We start from the raw sequence: 22,402 nt of genomic DNA on the forward strand, positions 1-22,402 counted from the left end.
CACTTGTAATCCCAACACTTTGGAAGGCTGAGGTGGGTGGATCACCTGAGTTCAGGAGTTCGAGACTAGCCTGGTCAAAATGGTGAAACCCCCGTCTCTACTAAAAATACACAAATTAACTGGGTGTGGTGACGCATGTCTATCATCCCAGCTAGTTGGGAGGCTGAAGCATGAGAATTGCTTGAACCCAGGAGGCAGAGGTTGCGGTGAGCTAAGATCATGCCACTGCACTTCAGCCTGGACAACAGAGCAAGACTCTGTCTCAAAAAAAAAAAAAGTTAAATTGTGAATTTTATGTTCTGTTCCCCGCACCCCGACCCCCACACAGTCTGTCAGTGTTTTATTTCAAACTCGTCCCTGCCCTGTGATTACAAAGAGAATACTGCTGGTTATCTCCCACAGTCCCTGCTGTGGGAAAAACTGGTATCCTATGTTCTCTGAAACATACTGCCTTTCATCTATACTCAGAAGCTAGACATACAATTTTAAAAAGAAGAAGAGGATCCGTGGCTGTGTTATACCTGCCACCTGCCTGGGGCCAGCCGTCAGCCATGGTTGTTGATGGTGAGACTGCTGAAAAGACCTAAGCAGGATGGGAGAGAGCAAAGGTAGTTCTTTCTATAGCATGATGGAGATGGAAGACTTCAAAGCTTCCAGCAGCCTCATCACCCAGGCTTCACCCCAGAAGTTATTCTTGCCATCAGGCTAGCTGAGGTTTCTGGGCCTCTCCTTGTGCCTCTTCATATTCTTCCCCTGGTTTCAGCTGAGGGCCAGGGATCATAACCATCTTAAGGATGGTGCTTAGCGGGTGCCCATGGGAGAACGATCTTGCCATGCATTCTCCAGCTTCTATAGGGGTTTGTCAGATGCTTTTCAAATACGGCATACTCCAGGCCATTCTTGGGTACATCTTCCCATCCATACATCAGCCAGCCAAACCAGTCACAGATGGTCAGAGTCTGCTGGGTGTGCATGCCTACGGTGACCTGGCCATATATGTTGTCCTGGTTCATCAGACTTGAACAGTGAACTTGAACCACAAGGTAGGGCTCTAAAGATTCCATGAAGCTCCAGCAGATGGTCTTATATTTGATGTCGCAGATCATGTCTGGAAAACAGTGTTCAGTTACCAAGATATGCAGTCAGTCATGTGTGAGTTGTTTAGACAAAGGTGAGCTTCAGTAAATATATCCTTAGCTTTTTCAGGGAAGTCCTTTGTTCTAAAATTGTCATCATACTCTTTTATCTTCTGGATTGACAATTGTGATGCCACATTCTTCTTCATTCGTTCAGTTCTCTGTTTCAGTCCTTCCTTTGAAAGAGATGGCATATGAGCATCACCTTCAGGAGGAACATAGGCATCAAAGATACCAGCTGTTCAGGCCAGATGTATGGGACGATCCAAATGTTATGGAGGAATAACCAGTCCTGCTTTCCAGGCATGTTCCATAAACTCCTTTTCTGTTTTGTATTTAGGTTGGTAAATAGGAGGAGTGAAATGTTTTTTAGTTCTTACTGGAACTGAGTCACCAGAACTGGCTGCCAAGACCACTAGCCCAAAACCCTTGATAAAAGAGACAACCCCTGAGATATGGGGGCTGCCGTTTTGTTCACACAAAGGCTGCTGGGAAGGTTTTTTTGTTTTTGTTTTCGTTTTTCTTTTTTGTTTTGTTTTTTATAGACAGAGTCTCGCTCTGTCGCGCAGGCTGCAGTGCAGTGGCGCAATCTCGGCTCACTGCAAGCTCCGCCTCCCAGGTTTACACCATTTTCCTGCCTCAGCTTCCCGAGGAGCTGGGACTATGGGAGCCTGTCACCACACCCAGATAATATTTTTTGTATATTTAATAGAGATGGAGTTTCGCCATGTTGGCCAGGCTAGACCTCGAACTCATGATCTCAGATAATCCACCCACCTTGGCGTCCAAAAGTGTTGGGATAACAGGCATACGCCACCATGCCCGGCCAATGTTCCTTATATTTTATCACAATTTTAAAAAATGAATGAAAGGCCAGGCATGGTGGTTCACACTTGTAATCCTAACACTTTGGGAGGCTGAGGCAGAAGGATCACTTGAACTCAGGAGTTTGCAACCAACCTGGGCAACATAGGGAGACCCTGTTTCTAAAAAAAAAAAAAAAAAAAAAAAAAATTAATTAGATGGGTGTGGTGGCACATGCTCCTGGTTCCAGCTACTTGGGAAGCTGAGGTGGGAGGATCACTTGAGCCCAGGAGATAGAGACGGCAATGAGCTGTGATCATGCCACTGCACTCCAGCCTGGGCTACAAAGTGAGACTCTGTCTCAAAAAAGAAGGAAGGAAGGAAGGAAGGAAGGAAGGAAGTGATAGGAAGGAAGGAAGGAAGATGAAGGTCTAAGGACAGGCTAAATGAAAGAAGAAAGAAAGAAAAGGTCACATATTGACATGACTCCATTTGTATGAATCTATCCCGCAAAGAATACACTAAACCCAAGTGGATTTAGACAGCAGATGAATGGTCTTACCAAATTTTCCAACACCCAAATGTGTAGTTGAGTGGAAATGTCAGAAAAACATTTAATGGCTGGAGAGCAGAGTGTGGGATGGGGTGGTGCTTGGTGAAAGGCGGGCTGGAGAAAATGGGCAAGAACTAGTCATGATAAGAGTCTATCAGGGGGTTTGGACTATCTTAAGCGACTTTGGGAAGATTTTGATGGGTCTGAGCAGGAGAGTGAACCTTTGAACCTCTCTGCCTTATGTGGTGGGTTTGACTATAAATAATACTTTCAATAACCATTACATGGGTATAACTTTTAATTTTTTTAAATTTATTTAAAGAATCTCTTTGGCCGGGCGCAGTGGCTCACGCCTATAATCCCAGCACTTTGGGAGGCTGAGGCGGGCAGATCACTTGAGGTTGGGAGTTCGAGACCAGCCTGACCAACATGGAGAAACCCCGTCTCTACTAAAAATACAAAATCAGCCGGGTGTGGTGGCGCATGCCTGTAATCCCAGCTCCTTGGGAGGCTGAGGCAGGAGAATCGCTTGAATCCGGGAGGCAGAGGTTGCAGTGAGCCAAGATCGTACCATTGCACTCCAGTCTGGGCAACAAGAGTGAAACTCTGTCTCAAAAAACAAAACAAAAAAATCCTTGCACAGGGGCCATGCTAATATTCTTGGCATCATTCTCATTTTACTATATGTGCTGCTGAAGCGGATACCATATAACTTTTATAAGCTTTATTTACCAATGCCTTTTCTTTGTTTGCTCTTTTCATTTTTTTTCTATTCTTTTATTTATTTATTTTTTTAATATTCTTTCTAGAGACAGGGTCTTGCTTTATCGCCCAGGCTGGAGTGCAGTGGTGTGGTCTTGGCTCAGCGCAACCTCTGCTCCCAGTTCAAGTAATTCTTGGCTCACTACAGCCTGAAACTTTTAGGTTCAAGTGATCCTACCACCTTAGCCTCCCAAGTAGCTGGGACTGCAGGCACGCACCACCATGCCTGGCTAATTCTTTTGTATATTTTGTAGAGAGGGGGATTCCACCATGTTGCCCAGGCTGGTCTCAAACTCCTGGGCTCAAACAATCTGCCCACCTTGGCCTCTCAAAGTGCTGGGATTATAGGCATGAGCCATCACACCTGGCCTCTTCCATTCCTTTAAATGCAATCTAAGACATAATGACCAGAAGTTTTAAAAATGAGTTTTAGTTTATTAAGATTAATTCATCCTGTTAAACTGTTCATATGCTTATTAATTCTGTCCTAATCATGATTTTATTTTATTTTATTTTTTTGAGACAGAATCTCGCTCTGTTGCCCAGGCTGGAGTGCAGTGGTGCAGTATTGGCTCACTGCAACCTCTGCCTCCCAAGGTTCAAGCTCCTGCCTCAGCCTTCTGAGTAGCTGGGACTCCAGGCATGTGCCACCACCCCGGCTAATGTTTGTATTTTTAGCAGAGACAGGATTTTACCATGTTAGTCTTGAACTCCTGACCTCAAGTGATCCACCTGCCTTGGTCTCCCAAAGTGCTGTAATTACAGTTGTAAGCCACTGCACACAGCTTTTACCCGTAATTTTTTTTTTTTTTTTTTTTGAGACAGAGTTTCACTGTTGTTGCCCAGGCTGGAGTGCAATTGCACGATCTCTGCTCACCGCAACCTCCGCCTCCCAGGTTCAAGCAATTCTCCTGCCTCAACCTCTCAAGTAGCTGAGATTACAGGGATGCACCACCATGCCCAGCTAATTTTGTGTTTTTAGTAGAGACGGGGTTTCTCCATGTTGGTCAGGCTGGTCTCGAACTCCCGACCTCAGGTGATCTGCCCGCCTCAGCCTCCCAAAGTGCTAGGATTACAGGCATGAGCCACCGCACCCGGCTTACCCATGATTTTAAACATAACTTGTTTTTTGTCTCTTTTTTCTAACTTTTATTTTTGTATTTTTAATATTTATTTATTTATTATTTAGAGACAGGGTCTCACTTTGTAACCCAGGCTGGTGTGATCATAGCTCACTGCAGCCTTGAACTCCCTGGGCCGAAGTGATCCTCCTGCCTCAGCCTCTGGAGTAGCTAGGACCACAGGCACAGACTGTCACAGCTGGCTAATTTTTTTTTTTTTTTTACTTTTTAGTAGAGATAAGGCTCACTATATTGCCCAGGTTAGCCTCAAACTCCTGAGCTCAAGTGATCCTCTCGCCTTGGCCTCCCAAAGTATTGGGATTACATGTGTAAGCCACCACACCTGGCCTTTTTATTTTGGAAAATTATAAATATGCTCAGTTAGAAGGAATGGCATAATGAAATCTCATGTAACAACATCCAGCTTCAACAAATTTCAAGTAATGGACAATATTTTCATCTATACTGTCACCTACTTCTTTACTGTCATTATTTTGAAATAAAACCTAGACATTATATCAGTTTATTTGTAAATATTTTATTATTAAACATAATCATGTTCCATTATAAAATGAAGTTACTAAACTTCAATTCTCAGGTGTCCGTTATGCGTGTTTGTATATAATGCTCATTGAAGATATTCCAAAATTATCTTTTTTTTTTTTTTTTTTGAGACAGAGTCTTGCTCTGTTGCCCAGGCTGGAGTGCAGTGGCGCCATCTCGGCTCACCGCAAGCTCCGCCTCCTGGGTTCACGCCATTCTCCTGCCTCAGCCTCCTGAGTAGCTGGGACTACAGGTGCCCGCCACCTCGCCCGGCTAGTTTTTTTGTATTTGTTTAGTAGAGACGGAGTTTCACCGTGTTAGCCAGGATGGTCTCGATCTCCTGACCTCGTGATCCGCCCGTCTCAGCCTCCCAAAGTGCTGGGATTACAGGCTTGAGCCACCGTGCCCAGCCCCAAAATTATCTTTAAAACTAAAATGTGGGCTGAGCACAGAGGCTCACACTTTTAATCCCAGCACTTTAGGAGGCCTAGGTGGGAGGGTCACTTGAAGTCAGGAGTTCAAGACTAGCCTGGACAACATAGCAATATTTTCTTTTTAAGGTAATTAATTAATTAAAATAAAATAAAATGTGGCATTTATATTTGGAACTTTGTTCACAGATGTCAGGAAAAATTATAAAATGCACCATTACCCATTTGAAAATAGCTTTTAACCTGGTTTCATCAAAAAGGTGTCTCTAAGAGAAAGAGTAACAGATATAATTAAAAATTATTTGTTAACTTTGTAAAAGCCTTTTTGATATATGTCTTAGGAACTGAAAGAGGGAATAACACTAATAAATTGGTAACGCTTTATTTTCTTCATTGAATGATTTCTATGTCTTTGATTTTTTTTTTTTTTTTTTTTTTTTTTTTTGACATGGAGTCTCACTCTGTCGCCCAGGCAGGGGTGTAGTGGTAGGATCTCGGCTCACTGCAAGCTCCGCCTCCCGGGTTCATGCCATTCTCCTGCCTCAGCCTCCCGAGTAGCTGGGACTGTAGGTGCCCGCCACCACACCTGGCTAATTTTTTGTATTTTTTAGTAGAGACAGGGTTTCACCATGTTAGCCAGGATAGTCTCAATCTCCTGACCTCGTGATCTGCCCATCTCGGTCTCTGTCTCCCAAAATGCTGGGATTACAGGCATGAGCCACCGCGCCCAGTCCTTTTTTTGCTTTTCATATGTTGACTTGCTTTAATCCTCACAAACTACCCACAGGCTACCGAGAATCCTACTCCACCATGTTTCAGCATTGTGTAATTGGTATGGTTATCTCCCTGAGTTCTATCCCCGCCAACAAAGAGGTAGGATCCAAAATTGCCACCTATCTGGTCCAAGCCATGATGATCTCAAGCCTTCATTATTATAATAAATTTCTTTCTTTTTTTTTTTTTTGACACAGGGTCTCACTGTGTCACACAGGCTGGAGTACAGTGGCATGGTCATAGCTCATGACAACCTTGACCTCTGGGGCTCAAGTGATCCTCCCACCTCAGCCCTCAGAGTAGTTGGGACTACAGGGGCATGCACCACCACATTCAGCTAATTTTTAAATTTCTTCATAGAGACAGGGTCTCATCATGGTGCTCAGGCTAGTCTGGAACTCCTGGGCTCAAGCGATCCTCCCCTTTTGGCCACCCAAAGTCCTGGGATGACAGGAATGAGCCATATGGCTGGTCAATAAAAGACTTTCAAGCAAAAATGTATTAGGATAAGATTCTGGGAGAAAAAAAGAAATATAAAATTTCCAACTTTACAAAGGTTGTTTATGTATTTTTCAGTGGCTGATTATAGTCATTGTGGAATTTAGATTACACTGGGTAAGTATAAATTAGCCAAACAATCATATTTTAAAATTATGTATGTATGTATATGTGTTTACATATTCAAAAATCCTATTTTTCAAACTAAACAAATTTAAAAATTGTAATGTCTATTATATACAATAGTATATAGGTTTAAAAAATTCTATCACAGGGTACATGAGCCAAAAATGTTGGAAGCCATTCCTCTAGATGGCGTATCTTCAGGAAAGTATAGAATCTTGGGAACTCCTCTCCCCTAACATCTGCCTTGAAATATTTACTGACTTAAAAAATTCTTTTTTTTTTTTAGCCGGGCGCGGTGGCTCAAGCCTGTAATCCCAGCACTTTGGGAGGCCGAGACGGGCGGATCACGAGGTCAGGAGATCGAGACCATCCTGGCGAACATGGTGAAACCCCGTCTCTACTAAAAAATACAAAAAACTAGCCAGGCGAGGTGGCGGGCGCCTGTAGTCCCAGCTACTCGGGAGGCTGAGGCAGGAGAATGGCGTGAACCCGGGAGGCGGAGCTTGCAGTGAGCTGAGATCCGGCCACTGCAACTCCAGCCCGGGAGACAGAGCGAGACTCCGTCTCAAAAAAAAAAAAAAAAAAAAAAAAAAATTCTTTTTTTCAAGATTTCCTACCACAATGAGCCACTTGATCCACCCCATCAACCTTAGGCCCTCTTCCCTTTCTGGTTCAACAGTGCACCTGTCCCTGCCTCCATCTCTCCTACCCTTCCCCAAACTCCCTTCCCATCATCCTAAAGTCCAAGTCCCTCTCAGCCTGGTTGGAGCTCTGAGCTGCGTGTAAACTTGAAAGGATTTATACCTTCATGACTAAAATGAACTTTTACTGCCATCATCTAAGTCACTTAATTGAAAATTACATTTGTCCCTTGGTATCCAAGAGGGACTGGCTCCAGGAACTCCCTCAAATACCAAAATCTGTGGATGCTCAAGTCCCTTATATAAAATGGCATAGTATTTTGCATATAACCTACACACATCCTCCTGTATACTCTAAATCATCTTTAGATTTATTATTGGACCTAATACAATGTAAATGCTATGTACACCATTGTTGTACTGTATTGTTTAGGAAATAATGACAGGAAAAAAGTCTGTGTGTGTTTAGTACAGACTTTTTTTCTTTTTTTGAGACAAGATCTGTCTCTATCACCCAGGCTGGAGTGTAGTGGCGCAATCTCGGCTCACTGCAAGCTCCACCTCCCAGGCTCAAGCCATCCTCCCACTTCAGCCTCCCGAGTAGCTGGTAGCTGGGACTACAGGTGCACACTACCGTGCCCAGCTAATTTTTGTATTTTTTTGTAGAGATGGGTTTTGTCATGTTACCCAGGCTGGTCTTGAACCTTTGTGAGTTCAAGCGGCCCTCCCGACTCCGTCTCCCAAAGTGCTGCTATTATATGCGTGAGCCACCACAAACGGACAGAAGCAATTTTTTTTCTCCAATTTTTTTTTTCTTTTTTCTTTCTCCAGTGTCAGTGTTGATTCACATATTTCCAATCTGCAGTTGGTTGAATCCACCAATGCAGAACCCACGGAAACAGAGATCTGACTGTATTGGACCTTGAATCATTCAGGTTATATCCAGAACAATCCAGGCAGCCTCCTGTATCTTTGTCTATGAGTGACCTAAGGCTGAAGGCTGACTTTGACCTCAAGGTGAGTGCCTGAAGGCATCAGGTAAACACAGCCCTTCAGTGCCACTCTTGTTTAATACCTCTCAATGGTGCCAAATACTGTGGAGGACAGAATGCAGTCTCGCAATTTCCCTCCTTGACTGAGCCAACCTTATCTTACTAAACTCAGTGAAAGTCACTTTCCTCTTCTCCTTTCTCACTAAAGTCAATCACCCCACTGTCCTTCAGCCTCTGGTACAGGTCTAGCTCTCTTGTGCCCCTCTCCTCTGCCTTCACCTTCAAGGTCCTTTAGCCTGAAGTGTTTTCCAGACTCCTTCAGTGATTGACTGCCTCTTTCTCTTCTGGTTTGTTGCAATTAGACAGTAACTGTCAAGATGTAAGATATCTACCTATGAGCCTGTATGAAGAAATATTCATATAGGTCCCCACAACATTAAAAGGATGCTTATTGCAACATTTTTTATTTTTATTTTTTTACACAGAGCCTCGCTGTGTCACCCAGGCTGGAGTGGAGTGGTGCAATCATAGCTTACTGCAGCCTTGAACTCTTGAATTCAAGTGATCCTTCCACCTTAGCCTCCCTGGTAGCTGGAACTATAGGCGCGCCACCACTCCTCACTAATTTTTTATTTATTTTTATTTTTTATAGAGATGGGTCTAAGTTTGTTGCCCAGGCTGATCTTGAACACCTGGCCTCAAGAAATCCTCCCGCCTTGGCTTGCCAAAGCACTGGGATCACAGACATGAGTCACCACACCCAGCTCAGCATTTTTTTCTTTGTTTGTTTGAGACAGGGTCTTACTCTGTTGCACAGGCTGAAATGCAGTGACACAATCATGGCTCGTTGCAGCCTTGATTTCCCCAGGCTCAAGCAATCCTCCTGTCTCAGCCTCCTGTGTAGCTGGGACTACAGGCATGTGCCACCATGCGAGCTAATTTTTAAATTATTTTATACAGTTGGGGGGTCTCACCATGTTGCTCAGGCTGATCGTGAACTCCTGGGCTTAAGCAATTCTCCTGCCTTGGCCTCCCAAAGTGCTGGGATTACAGGTGAAAGCCGCCACACCAGTCTTTTTTTTTTTTTTTTTTTTTTCCTTTTTTAATAGATAAGGGCTTTCGCTATGTTGCCCAGGCTTGTCTCAAATTCCTAGGCTCAAGCAGTTCTCTTACCTCCATCTCCCAAAGTGCTGAGATTATAGGCATGAGCCACCATGCCCAGCCTGGCCATTTTTTAAGATAAAAAAAATTGTTAAGAATTTAAATACCCTTCAAGAAAGGAATGGTAAAATGGTTGTACATATGCAGCCATTAAAAAGAGTGAAGTAGATCAGTAAGTCCCGGCATGGGTAGAGGTCCCTGGTACTGAATATTGCATGTCAAAGAAGAAAATCACGGCACATATAGAGTGTGTTTTCCCATTCATGTAAAAACAGCAAAGCCACCAGTCTGTGTGGATATAGAAAAAGGTCCAGAAAGCCTCACACCAAGCAGGAGTGGAAGAATAGGAAAAAGAACATTTTTGTTTTCCTCTACTTATTCCTATTTTGTGTGAGCACTTTACAGTAAACTGTGTGTTTATGTAATAATAGAATTTTGAGGTAAATTTGAAGGCAAAGAGCTGTCTGCAAATTGGTGTCAGGCTAGGGAAATATAACCTTCCAAAGAGATACCAAAAGTTTAAAGCAACCTCCCTGGCACTTGCCTTGAGCTGAGCAGGTAAGATGTGACCCATTGCCTTGGTGCTGGAATTGTCAGTCAGATGCTTACTGTCCATGGCCAGGTCCGGTGGCTCATGCCTGTAAACTCAGCACCTTTGAAGGCCGAAGCGGGTGGATCACTTGAGGCCAGGAGTTTGAGACCTGCCTGGTCAACATGATGAAGCCCCATCTCTACTAAAAACACAAAAAATTAGCTGGGCATGGTGGTGGGCACCTGTAATCCCAGCTACTTGGGAGGCTGAAGGAGGCTGAGGCAGGGGAATTGCTTGAGCCTGGGAGGCGGGAGTTGCAGTGAGCTGGGATCGTGCCACTGCACTCCAGCCTGGGCAACAGAGAAGACTGGCTCAAAATACATAAATAAATAAATAACGCTTATCGTCTGGAACAGGATCACATCTTTTGACATAAAGCTGTTGGATGGCACATGAGAAATCGTCCCCATGGTCCAATCACCTCCCACCAGACCCCACCTCCAACTTTGGGGATTACAATTCAACATGAGGTTTAGCAAGGACCACATCCAAACCCTACAGTTAGAAATGGTTCATTTCTTCTTGCTGGGGTTCCCAGCCAAGGCAAAGCTTGTTTTTCTTCCCTGGGGCAAGAAAGGGAAATGGGGAGAGTGGCAGGGGCCGGGAGATGAGAAAGTAGAAGTGGAAGAATAAATGAATCAGGAGAATAAAGAAGAGAGGAGAAGAACAAAGGGGAGCAGATGGGAGAAGAGAGAAGGGAACAGGATGGGACAGGCAAGGGCAGAGGAGAGGAGAAGAAAGTGGAGAGGAAATGTGAAGGGAATGGAAGGAAAAGGAAAGGAGGAAATATGAGGGGAGAGGAGGAAAAGAGAGGAATTCTTATCACTCAAATTTTAGGTCAAAGAGGGGCACTTGAGAAAGGATGGAAAGAAAGAAGGGAAGACAAAACAGAAGAGAGAACAGAGAACAGGAATGAAAACTCAACCTGATGGTGACTACAATTTTAATTTCTAAGCCAAGTAGGAGGACAAGATGAATATACACTATAGGTTGTTTCTGAACAGCTGATATTTGGGAATGCTTTGCTTTCTGACCTCAGCCAGTCTAAATAAACCAAGGTGTCTATTGCTGCATAACAAATTATCCCAAAACTTAGTAGCTTAAACAACAAACATGTATTATCTCACACAGTTTGTAAGAGTCAGGAATGCAAGAGTTGCTTAGCTGGATAATTCTGGCTCAGAGTTTGTCATGAGGTTGAAGTCAAGATACAGCCAGGGCTGCAGTCATCTGAAGGCTTGACTGGGGCTGGAGAATCAGATGCTTCATCTACACTGACTACAGGCCTCAGTTCCTTGCCAGATGGGCCTCTCCATAAGACTGCTTGAGGATCCTCATGACATGGCAGCAAGTTTCCCCCAGAAGGAGTGATCCAAGAGAGCAAGGTAGAAGTCACAATGTCTTTTACGACTTAGCCTTAGAAGTCACAGACCATCACTTCTACCCTATTCAGTTGACTATACCCACCTTTTATACAGTGTGGAAGGGAACTGCAGAACAACAGGAATATCAGAATGTGGGGATCATTCAAGGCCATGTTGGAGGCTGGTAATCACACAAGGCAGAAGAAAAGTTTCTTTATTTTTTGAGATGGAGTCCCACTGCTCACTGTCACCTAGGCTGGAGTACAGTGGCACAATCACGGCTGACTGCAGCCTCAACCTCCTGGGCTCAAGTGATCTCCCCACCTTAGCCTCCCAGATAATTTGGACTATAGACACTCAACACCATGCCTAGCTAATTTTATTTTATTTTAGTAGAAACGAAATCTTGCTATGTTGCCCAGGCTGATCTCGAACTGGGCTAAAGCAATTCTCCCACCTCAGCCTCCCAAAGTGCTGGGATTACAAACATTAGCCACCTCACCTGGTCTAACAGATAAATCTCCGACGAGTGGTCTCTTCTCTAGCTCTTTACAGTGACTCAAGAATTAGTCTTGTCAAATCTCTCTGGGATGCTTATCACTCAGCAGTTTCTCTTCTAGCTGTATTCCCTGGAGATGTGTGTACTAATGGACAAGAATATCCCTAAAAGCATTGTTCTTGGACAAAAAATATTTGATAGCCCAAGCACCATTCAACAATTAACCACATAAGTTGTGCTATATTTATATGACATAATACTCCAACTATAAACCCACTCTCATGATTAACCAACTATGGCCATATGCAACAACCTAGATGAATCTCACAATGTTGAACAAAAGAAGCCAGACCAAAATACACTGTGTTAGTTCCCATTTAGATAAAGCTTAAAACACTCAAATCTAAACTAAAATGTTCAGGGCTGCCTACTTAGGTGATAAAACTATAAAGAAAACAATGAACTTATCAGCATAAGACTCAGGGGAGTGACTTCTTTTTTGGGGTGATGGAAGGTGTTACAATCAGGAAGGGGCAGGATGCAGCTTCTGACAAAGTTTTATTTCTGTGTCTGAGTGCTGGTTACAACTGTTTCCTTTTACATAATACCTTAAGCCATAGATTTACGTGTTGGGCACTTTTCTGTATATGTATCATTTCACAATAAAAGGACTTTTAAAAAAATCTGAACGCTCCAAGATCCTGTCTTAGAAAACAATCAACAATGATGATGATACTAATCAGCCTATCATGTGCACGTAGGCTCCATCCCTCTGCAGTATGGGTGATGGGGATTTGCAGCGAGTAGGGAAAAGCTTGTACCCTCAAATCAGTGACACGCAGTGAACCCTGACCCCTGGTGCCCACGACTGCAGAGTCTCACGTTTGGACGCTGGGAACTGGATCCCTATTGTGGTGACCTCTGAGCTTCTCCTTCCAGAAACCTTGGTCCTGGAAGAATTTCAGTCTGGTTCTGCCATCATGGGTCTCCCCCATCACCCGTCCTTCTTTGCCTGCTCCCTCCCACCCCTTCCAATCCTAGCTTTTCTGAATTTCTTTTGTTAAGCTGACAGAAGCCATAATTGAGCCTCCTGACAAGAGCTGGACTGTGCTTTTCTCTCTCTTTTCCTTTTTTGCAATCTACAATGAGCCTTCCAAGTTCATTACCGCAGATGGTCCTGGTCAGGACCCAGGGCCCGATGGCAGAAGCTTATTATCCAGCCTCGGGGACAGTGAGAACTGGCTGGCAGCCGCAGTCATTCTGAAGCAGTCATGTCCAATTAGAAGAAACATTAGACACTTTCCTTCTGGAGCCCCATTAACAAATTAGTCGTACCACAAACTGAGAGAGACTGGATGGGACCAAATACCTTTTGACCACTGGATAATTTGATAATTTGGAGAAGAAACAGCGCAGAACACTGCTCTGTGTGTGTGTGTGTGTGCGTGTGTGTGTGCGTGTGTGTGTGTCTGTGTGTATGTGTTGGAGGTAGGAGATAGCAGGTGGTTTGGGAGGAGGATTTGACCCCATATGCCTGTGCCACCCAGGAATGAAATCTTTCTAACACTAAGCTATGTCTGTTACTGGGTTAAAATGGTCAGGCATTTGGCAAGAATGGCTGTCTTTTTGTGGTCAGCATTTCATCCATGCTGGACTTGCTGGGTTGTAGAAGCTGGCACTGTGTTCTTATGAATTTTTGTTAAGTTTTAGTTCCAGGAAGTTTGTGGGAAGAGGGTTGGGGAATCCAAAACCCCACGTACCTGCTGTGATAAAATAATCTTAATTCACTATTTTAAAATTATATTGGATTTTTAAAATATTGGCTGTAAATGACTTGCTCAGGAAAAGTACTAATTAGACCTCTGAGATTTTTTAAATTCCAAAGTCTGAACCACAAATAAGTTTTTGTTGCTAAGGAAACCACTGCATTCAAATTACCATTGCAAATTTCAATTGCCATTTTAAGTTCATTTGCAATAGAGCAAAAGATAGGAGCAACTCCTCTGAAAGGGACAGAGAGAAAGGAAGACGAAGTAAAAAGGAAAGGATGTTACTGGTGAGAACACAATTCCTGTTTTTGATCGATAGCTGAAGAACTAAGAAAATCTAGAAGCAGAGGACTGCAGACAAAGGCCATATGGTCTCTCATTCCATGACAGGTTATCAATCCTGAAGTCTCCCGTTAGAAAGATTCTTAGAGATTTTCTGCCAACTCCCATTCAGCACAGGAGTGTTCTTTTTATTTACTATAGATCTTACACATGTAAACAAATATCAAGAGAATCATAACAGCTTCATGCCAATATGTTCAACAACCTAGATAAAATGGACAGGTTCCTTCAAAAACATAATTTATCTTATCTGTCATCAGATTAGAATTAAAAGAAGAAAAATTATTTAAAAATTAAAAGAAAAAAGTAACATCAAAATTAACCCAAGGAGAAATTTTAAAATCCAAATAGTTTCATATCTATGAAATATGCTGAATTGTTATTATTGTTTTTTGAGACAGAGTCTTGCTTTGTCATCCAGACTGGAGTGAGTGCAGTGGCATGATCTTGGCTAACTGCAGCCTCCGCCTCCTGGGTTCAAGTGATTCTCCTGCCTCAGTGTCCTGAGTAGCTGGGATTACAGGCGCCTGCCATCATGCCCAGTTAATTTTTGTATGTTTAGTAGGGATGGGGTTTCACCATGTTCACCAGGCTGGTTTTCAACTCCTGACCTCAGAAGATCCACCCACCTCAGCCTCCTAAAGTGCTGGGATTACAGGCATGAGCCACTGGGCCTGGCCAAGAAAGTTATTTTTAAAAAGCAGTGCTGCAACTGTATATCTTTTAAGGAAAAAAATTTAATCCCAACCCAATCTCATTCTACATGTAAAATTAATTTGAAATTAATCACAGACAAAACATGAAAACCAAAACCAGAAAGCTTCTAGAAACAAAACACAACAAAAAGCAATCTTGAAGTTATCAAAGATTTCTTGAACAGGGCACAAAAAATGTTAAAGAAAAAATAAATACATTTGACTTTATAGATACTTCTATTCTCCAAAGATAATAAAAGGGCAAGCCAGGGACTGGGAGAAAATATTCACAATGTGCATATGTAGCAAATGTCTTGAATCCCAATAAGAAATAATTCAGGCCTGGTGTGTGGCCCACGTCTGTAATCCCAGCACTTTGGGAGGCTGAGGTGGGAGGATCACCTGAGGTCAGGATTTTGAGACCAGCCTGACCAACATGGTGAAACTCTGTCTCTACTTAAAATACAAAAATTAGCCAGGTGTGGTGGTGGGCATCTGTCATCCCAGGTACTTGGGAGGCTGAGGCAGGTAAGTTGCTTAAACCTAGGAGGCAGAGGTTGTAGTGAGCAAAGACTGCACCATTGCACTCCAGACTGGGTGACAAGAACAAAACTCTGTCTCAAAAATAAATAAGTAAATTAATTAATAACAATAATTCATACAAATTAATAATAAGAAGACCAACTCTTTTTTTTTTTAAGATGAGGTCTTGCTATGTCGCCCAGGCTGTTTTTGAACTCCTGAGCTCAAGTGATCTTCTCGCCTTGCAAGTGATCAGCTCAGGCTGCAGTGCAGTAGCTGTAGCCTCAACCTCCAGGGCTCAAGGGATCCTCCCACCTCAGCCTCCCAAGTAGCTATGGAGGCCACAGGATCACTTCAGCTTGTATGGAAATTATATGTGTGATTTCCACGCATATAATCCCTTTAATATTCCCAACGATTCCGTGAGGTATCTGCTTGTATCCTCATCTTGGAGACAAAGAAAGTGAGATTCAAAAAGGTTCAGAGAATGTCTCAAGAATCCCTCCCAAAGTGCTGGGATTACAGGTGTGTGCCAACATGCCCAGCCCCCAACACAGTTTTTTAAATGTTTAAAATCCTGAACAGAAACTACCAAAAAAGATATGCAAATGGCTCATAAGCACATGAAGTTATGTTCAACATCATGAGTCATCAAGGAAATCCATATGAAAACCACAATAATAGCTAAGTGTTAAAAGACTGATAATTGCAATAGTTGACAAGGATGTGGAACAATGAGAACTTCATACACAGATCATGGGAGGGTAAAATGGTACAACCACCTTTGAACACCGATTTTAAGTTTCATACAAAAATGACACGGCCGGGCGCTGTGGCTCATGCCTGGAATCCCAGGACTTTGGGAGGCCGAGGTGGGTGCATCATGAGGTCAGGAGTTCAAGACCAGCCTGGCCAAAATGGTGAAACCCCTTCTCTACTAAAAATGCAAAAATTAGCAGGGCATGGTAGCAGGTGCCTGTCATCCCAGCTACTCTGGAGGCTGAGGCAGAGAATTTCTCGTAGAGAATTGCTCGAATCCAGGAGGCAGAGGTTGCAGTGGGCCGATATCGTGCCGCTGCACTCCAGCCTGGGCGACAGAGCGAGATTCTGTCTAAAAAAAAAAAAAAAAAAAAGGCAAAAACACCTATATTACGATCCAGCAAATTCCACTTCCAGGTAACAGCAGATGTCCACAAAATCTCCTCCATATAAATGTTTATATAATAGTAGCTGCCATGTTCTGAATGTGTCCCTCTAAAATTCATGTATTGGAAACTTATTTTATTATTATTTTTTAAAGACAGGGTCTTGCTCTGTTGCCCAGGCTGGAGTGCAGTGTTGCGATCATGGTTCAGTGTAGCCTTCACCTCCGGAGCTCAAGCAACCTTCCTGCCTCAGGCTCCTGAGTAGCTGAGACCACAAGTGCACACCACGATGCCTGGCTGGTTGTTTATTTTTTGTAAAGATAGGTTCTCACTATATTGCCCGGGCTGGTCTTGAGTTCCTGGGCTCAAGCCATCCTCCTGCCTAGGCCCCCCAAAGTGCTGGGATTATAGGCGCAAGCCACCATGCCTGGCCGTGTTTTGGAAACTTAATCCCTAATGCAACAGTGCTGAGAGGTAGGGCCTTTGGGGAGGTGTTTAGACCAGAAGAGCTCTGCTTTCATGAATGGATTAATGCTGTTATAAATGGGCTTGATGGAGGAAACTAGACCTTTTTTTTTGCTTCCACTTGCTACCATGTGAGGACACAGTGTTCCTCCCCTCTGGAAGATGCAGTGTTCAAGGCTCCATCTTGGAAGCAGAGAGCAGCCCTCACCAGATGCTGATGCCTTGATCATGGACTTTCTAGCCTCCAGAACCCTGAGAAATAAACTTCTGTTCTTTACAAGTTACCCAGTCTAGAATTCTAATATTATAGAAGCAAAAACAGACTAAAACAGTAGCTTTATTCATAATAGCCGAAAACTGGAAATCAACCAAATGTCCATCAATGGGGTACTAGATAAATAATCTGAAGTACATCTACACAGTAGAATATTACTCAACAAGAAAAAAAAAAGAATTATTGATACATGCGATAACACAGATTAATCTCACAATTATCATGCTGAGTGAAAGAAGCCAGACAAAAAGACTACACTGTGTATTTCATTTATATAAAGTTCTATAGCAAGCAAAACTGATCTATGGTGACAGAAATAAGGTCTGCCATGAGCTGGGTGAGCAGTCACCACGAAGGGGCAGGAGGGAGCTCTGTGAGGTGAAGGAAGTGTTCTACATCTTGACTGGGTGGTGGGTAAATGGCTTTATAAGTACCAAAACAAAGCCAACTGACTACCAAAACGGGTCCCTCTCCTGTACATAACTATACCTCAATCAAAGTTTTTTTGTTTGTTTGTTTGGTTGGTTGTTTTTTTGTTTGTTTGTTTGTTGAGATGGAGTCTTGCTGTGTTGCCCAGGCTGGAGTGCAATGGCGTGATCTCGGCTCCCTGCAACCTCTGCCTCCCGGGTTCAAGCAATTCTCCTGTCTCAGCCTCCCAAGTAGCTGGGATTACAGGCATGTGCCATCACACCTGACTGATTTTTATATTTTTAGTAGAGACAGAATTTTACCATGTTGGTCAGGCTGGTCTCAGGTGATCCACGCACCTCGGCCTCCCAAAGTGCTGGGATTATAGGCGTGAGCCACTGCACCTGGCCTTCAAGTTTTATTTATTTATTTTTACATGGGTGGGACCAAATTAGAAAGAGGTGTGAAGATTGAAGAGGAGCTTGTGTTGTATCCTGCAGCCAATAAGAAACCACCATAGTTGCTTACCAGAGAGTGATAGGATGAAATTAATCAGAATCATTTTAATTCACCAAATAGCTGTTGGGGCAAGGCATTGTGCTAGATAGTGCAGCAATTCTGACAGAAATAATACAAATAAAAGTCATTTATTCTTGTTACATTTTACCTGTTCCACAACCAATGCACTTCCAAGTACACTGAGTAGACTGGACATCACCCCTAAACAACCTGCTAAGGTAGAGGAGGAAGGTTTCTAAATCCCTTTTTTATAGGAGATAACTGATGCTTAGATTGGCAAGTGAGGAAGTGAGGACTAGACATTCAGAAGACAAATTCAGCTCTTTTGTAATGTACACTTACACAGAGTTTAACAACCTACAGATGATTTTCACACATATAATCCCTTTAATATTCCCAACCACCCTGCGAGGTATCTGCCTGGACCCTCATCCTGGGGACAAAGAAAGTGAGATTCAAACAAGTTCGGAGGATTTCTGAAGAACCCAGAGCTAGTCAAGTTCAGAGGATGGTACTGGGACCTGGGTTTTGTGATTCCACATCTAACCTGGCACCACCTCACGGCCTCTCTGAGTCCTTGTTCTACGGATCAGAACTTTGCCAGGCCCAGAGCCACAGCTTCTGTGTGAGCCATCCCTGTTGAAGCTCCTCACAGCCTTCTCAGACCTAGGGATAGCCATTGTGGGCAGACTCAGGTCCCGTGACTCCTTCTACTATTTATTTATTTATTTATTTATTTATTTTTTTTTTTTTTTCTTTTTTTTTTTTGAGACGGAGTCTCGCGCTGTGTCACCCAGGCTGGAGTGCAGTGGCGGGATCTCGGCTCACTGCAAGCTCCGCCTCCCAGGTTCAGGCCATTCTCCTGCCTCAGCCTCCGAGTAGCTGGGACTACAGGCGCCCGCCACCACGCCCGGCTAGTTTTTTGTATTTTTAGTAGAGACGGGGTTTCACCATGTTAGCCAGGATGGTCTCGATCTCCTGACCTCGTGATCCGCCCGCCTCGGCCTCCCAAAGTGCTGGGATTACAGGCTTGAGCCACCGCGCCTATTTTTTAATTGAGAGACAGAGTCTTGCTCTGTTACCCAGGCTGGTGGAACCTCCGCCTCCCGGGTTCAAGCGATTCTCCTGCCTCAGCCTCCAGAGTAGCTGGAACTATAGGCACCCGCCACCACGCCCGACTAATTGTTTTGTATTTTTGGTAGAGACAGGGTTTCACCATGTTGGCCAGGATGGTCTTGATCTCTTGACCTATTGATCTGCCCGCCTCGGCCTCCCAAAGTGCTGGGATTACAGGTGTGAACCACCACACCCAGCGAACTCCTTCCACTGTTTTCTTTTCTTTTCTTTTCTTTTTTTTTTTTTTTTTTTTGAGATAGGGTCTCACGCTGTTGCTCAGGCTGGAAAGCAGTAGCTGCAGCCTCGACCTCCAGGGCTCATGGGATTCTCCCACTTCAGCTTCCCAAGTAACCGGGACCACAAACACATACCACAAGGCCCAGCTAATTTTGTTTTTGTTTTTGTTTTTTTGTAGAGAGGGACACTCAATATGTTGGCCAGGCTGGTCTTGACGCCTAAGCTCCAGTGATCCATCCACCTCGGCCTCTCAAAGTGCTGGGATTACAGACAGGAGACACAGCACCTCACTCACTCCTTTCACTCTTAAAACTGTCACAAAAGACTTGGTGTGTTCTTACCACCAAAAACAACAAAAAAGTAAATATGAGTGGTGATGGATATGCTCATTAGCTTGATTATGGTGATCATTTCACAATGTATACATATATAAAAACATCACATCATACACCTAAAATATACACAATATTTATTTTTCAATTATGCCTCAATAAAGTTGAAAAAAATCATTTAATATGAAAGGACTTTTCTGGCCGGGCATGGTGACTCATGCCTATAATTCCAGAACTTTGGGAGGCCGAGGCAGATGGATTGCCTGAGCCCAGGAGTTTGAGATCAGTCTGGGCAACATGGTAAAACGATGTCTCTACAAAAAGTACAAAAATTCCCTGGACATTGCGGCTTGAGTCTGTAGTCCCAGCTACTCAAGAGGCTGAGGTGGGAGTATCTCCTAAGCCCAGGGAGTCAAGGCTGCAGTGAGCCGAGATGGTGCCACTGCACTCCAGCCTGGGTGACAGAGTGAGACCCTGTCTCAAAAAAAAAAAAAAGAAACAAACAGAGAGACAGAGAGAGAGGGAGGGAAGGAAGGAAGGAGGGAGAGAGGGAGGGAGAGAAAGAAAAGAAAAAAAAGAAAAGAAAAAGAAAGGACTTTTCCTTTCTGGCTTAAACTAGGCTTTATTCATCTCAATTTCCCCTTCTCTCTCTCTCATTACCCCAAATCTTTATTTATTTGTTTTTTAATGGAATGATCCAGGAATTTGCATGCCATCCTGGTGCAGAGGCCATGCTAAGTTTCTCTGTATTGTTCTAATTTTTAGCATATGTGCTGTGGAAGCAAGCCTAAATCTTCATTGGTTTTTAAAAAATTATTATAAAAGTATACATTCTTATTGTAGAAACAAAACCAAACCAAAGAAATATAAACATTTCTGACTTAGATTTGGGGGGAGTGGTAAATGCCTCTAATTTCAATAGGGAGTCATTTACAGTGGAAGCAAATTACATGACACTGCTGTAAAAAGTGTTGTGGTTGTTGAAAAAGTGACACCCTGGCCAGGTCTGGTGGCTCACTCCTGTAATCCCAGCACTTTGGGAGGCAGAGGCAGGCGGATCATGAGGTCAAGAGATTGAGACCATCCTGGCCAACATGGTGAAACCCCATCTCTACTAAAAATACAAAAATTAACTGGGTGTGGTGGTGCATGCGTGTAGTCCCAGCTACTCTGGAGGCTGAGGCAGAAGAATCGATTGAACCCGGGAGGCGAAGTTTGCAGTGAGCCGAGATCGCACCACTGCACTCCAGCCTGGGTGACAGACGAGAGTCCGTCTCAAAAAAAAAAAAGAAAGAAAAAGTGACATCCTGCCTGCTTAACTAGTCTCCATCATCACTGGCCCCCTGAAGCCATGTGAGTTTGCAACCCCTTCTGTACGTTCAGTCCTCATCGATGGACTGGTTACTCCCCTCATTGGGATGTGGAAAATTCCAGCTAACATGTACAGGTCCCTGCTATGAACTAAGTGCCTTTCCATGTATTACGTCATCAGATCCCAGGGACTAGCCTTAGAGGAAAGGCACTGCTCTGCTTATTTTTCCGATAAGGGCATGGGTCACGTAGCCTGTGCAAGGTCAACACTAGTGAATACAGGACTCTAGTCAAATGTAGAAATTTAATTCTGAACCCTGTGCATTTAACTCTAGACTGTACCGCCTCCCTAAAGAGACCCAAACCATGCCTTACAGTGACCTTGAAGGATAAACGCAGGTCCAGCAGAGGGTCTAACATCCAGGGAAACCTCCCTGGAGAGCTTGGGCTTCACTAGGGATTCTTGGCTCCAAATGGAATAAGTCCTGAATGGGTGCCTTTCGGGTTGGGTGACAAGCCAAGGGAAAGATATTCTGGGGGAAAGGGATGGGACAATAGGAAAGCAGAGTCTCTTTAGCACACTCCATGTTGATTTCTGTTTTTCGAATCATCAAGTTTCCTTTCCTCCCTCCCTCCCTCCCTTCCTCCCTCCCTCCCTCCCTTCCTTCCTTTCCTTCTTTTTTCTCAATCTCTCCTTTTTCATCCAACTGAAACCTGTGGGAAATGCTGGTATCTTCCTGAGCTGAAACCTTTTAAAAAATTTTTTAATCTGATTTCAGAGAGGCATGTGTTGATCCCTCCATTGTCTATGATGGAACAAAATCTCAGACCCGTAATTATCTCTTCTCCTGGCAGGCCTTAAGATGAAACAGACAGGAAGACCTGAGCGGATTCTTCTCAGATGCCACCTCTTAGCACTGGGCTTTGCGAGCCTGTTATTTGGGGCGCTGCAGAAGGCAAGGCCCTATCCCGCCAAGGATCAATGGGAAAATAAGCAGTTGCTTGTGAATAGACTGCGGTCTCCTGCAGTTGTCAGGCCTCCTTGGTAATGGCTATTTATCCCCACTTAATTGCTACCTGGGTTCCCCTCATTCTGTGCTGGCTGGCACTTCCCACCACTGCCACCCTGGGCAAACTCAGGGCAGCCCGCAGAAGTGCAGCATGCCTGCCCGCCAGCCCCTTCACAGAAGCTGAAGATGCTGGTGACCTCAGCAAGCCTGCATCAGTGACACCACCCTTTACTGCCTCTCTACTGGGTGGTGTTACCCTG

At 43.9% G+C, this 22,402-nt stretch overlaps 1 non-coding gene and 1 pseudogene across 1 annotated transcript; both read right to left on the reverse strand.

Moving 5' to 3' along the window:
- Positions 1 to 227: 227 nt before the first annotated feature.
- On the reverse strand, positions 228 to 1,716 carry LOC101006243 (annotated as a pseudogene).
- Positions 1,717 to 20,502: 18,786 nt separating this feature from the next.
- On the reverse strand, positions 20,503 to 20,606 carry LOC116270395. Its single transcript, XR_004178436.1, has one exon. It is a non-coding gene; the product is annotated as a U6 spliceosomal RNA (small nuclear RNA).
- Positions 20,607 to 22,402: the final 1,796 nt, after the last annotated feature.

Source organism: Papio anubis, chromosome 14 (genome assembly GCF_008728515.1).
Source record: "Papio anubis isolate 15944 chromosome 14, Panubis1.0, whole genome shotgun sequence".
Taxonomy (NCBI): Eukaryota; Metazoa; Chordata; class Mammalia; order Primates; family Cercopithecidae; genus Papio; species Papio anubis.